Source organism: Theropithecus gelada, chromosome 11 (assembly GCF_003255815.1).
Source record: "Theropithecus gelada isolate Dixy chromosome 11, Tgel_1.0, whole genome shotgun sequence".
NCBI classification, from domain to species: Eukaryota; Metazoa; Chordata; class Mammalia; order Primates; family Cercopithecidae; genus Theropithecus; species Theropithecus gelada.
Genome location: NC_037679.1, coordinates 22,762,862 through 22,764,974, shown reverse-complemented (window position 1 = coordinate 22,764,974; position 2,113 = coordinate 22,762,862).

The following is a 2,113-nucleotide window of genomic DNA, read 5'->3' as shown; positions in this document are numbered from 1 at the left end:
CCACCTCCCGCCTCCCGCACAGGCCCCGCCCCCTCCAGTCCCGCCTCATCCGCCGGGCCCAAGGCCTGACTGCCCACCGCCGACCCCGGAATAGGGGGTCCAGGAGCGGCCACTACCCCAAGTGCTTCCAGACGCCGGGCTGGGTGGGAGCCTCTCTGACCTCTGCCGTGTACCCATTACACCTTTCAACCCTGCCACTTTTCCCAAGTACATAAAGCCTCGGGGGAAAAAGAGCACCCGTGGTAGTCCATGAAGGCCATGTGAAGGCATGGACCGTGATGTTTTTTGCTCTACATGGAATCCCTAGCGCCTGGGACAGTGCCTACTACATTGATGGATGAGTGGATATAAACGTCCTTTAAAAAAATTGATGATGGTCGCTCAACATTGTGAATGCAATTAATACCACTCACTTGTATGCATAGAAATAGTTAAAATGTCGAATTCGTGTTTTATATACCTTACTGCAATAAAAATATATATATATTTTTTTGAGACGGAGTCTGGCTCTGCCGCCCAGGCTGGAGTGCAGTGGCCGGATCTCAGCTCACTGTGAGCTCCGCCTCCCGGGTTTACGCCATTCTCCTGCCTCAGCCTCCCAAGTAGCTGGGACTACAGGCGCCCACCACCTCGCCCGGCTAGTTTTCTGTATTTTTTTAGTAGAGACGGGGTTTCACCGTGTTAGCCAGGATGGTCTCGGTCTCCTGACCTCGTGATCCACCCGTCTCGGCCTCCCAAAGTGCTGGGATTACAGGCTTGAGCCACCGCGCCCGGCAATAAAAATATTTTTAAAGTTCAATTTTATTGTTATGATGTGAGTTGAACGCACATAGGCATACAGTATTTTGTCAAATAGAGGCTGTAAATGTGAATGCTTCAATAAACCTTTTGTCCAGCCTTGGAAATATGGGCTACAATGTTCTGTCGGTTGCATCTGGTACTACTGCTCAAATTATCCCGCAGTCTTGCGGCGGTGTGTCCGCTAATTAGGGTGACCAGCGGTCCCAGTTTGCCCAGGACTGTAAAGATTCTCCAGTTGGAGGATTTTTAGTGCTAAAATTGGGAAAGTCCTAGGAAATCAGTAAAAGTTGGTCACTCTAGCATCGACTCTAAACAATTAGGTCAAACACTTTACCCAATCCCCCAAACAGTTCCCTGCCTCCAAAGACCTGTTTTAAACCATTTTTGCTCGAACTCCCTAAGTCCTATAAATATCACCCCAAACCTTCTCCTTCTGAGACTGCCAAGCTTCTGTCAAACTGTGGCCTCCCTTACTGTAGTAGATTTAGAAAATTTAGCTTTCCTTGATTAACAGGCTATTCTGGTGTCTTAGAGAGATGGCAGTTGTTTTATGTACACTGTATTGTTGGTTATCCTATTTTGTTGTGGAAATGACAATTATTTAAGGATAGGAAGTAATTACCTTATAATTACTAAAAAACACCCACTGTATCCATGTACATGCAGATGCTACTGACTAATAGTTTTACTATTGAGAAATGCATACAAGGTAAAACTAGTATGCGGCTGATGTCATCTTGAATAGGGGAGAGGGCCATGAAAATGAAGGTGTTGTTTTACCTCAAACTGCAAATGACTGCATAATTTGATTATAAACTTTTAAAAATGTATTTAGGTTACAAAGGAATCTTCTAATTGATCTAAGTCTAGCAGAGTTCATTTTCCTTTCTCTTGGTGTTTAATGATTGAGCTACAGCTGGGAGCTACTTTCAGTATATGCTCTCATCTCTTCAGGTGGATGGAAAGAGAGGGAAAGAGATGTGGGGAATGCAGCAGTGTGGAGGAGGAGACAAGGTTAAATATCCTCTTGGGGTTGAAGTTCCACATAGAGGGAACCAGACCTGAGAAGGAAAGATGGGGGAGGAAGGATAGAAATAAAGGAATATGAGATGAATTAAACTAAAGCAGGTCTAAAATCTTTACTTGGTGATATTTTCTACTCTGTCTGCAAAGGGAAGAACTATTAATCAACACGATATTGAGAAAATAGCCATAATAATACACGCTTATTCTTAGAAGTCTCCAATCCAAATTTCTTGTGATACCTGGTCAGAATTCTCTTCTTAGTTTATCAAGTCTCCAGTAATACTCA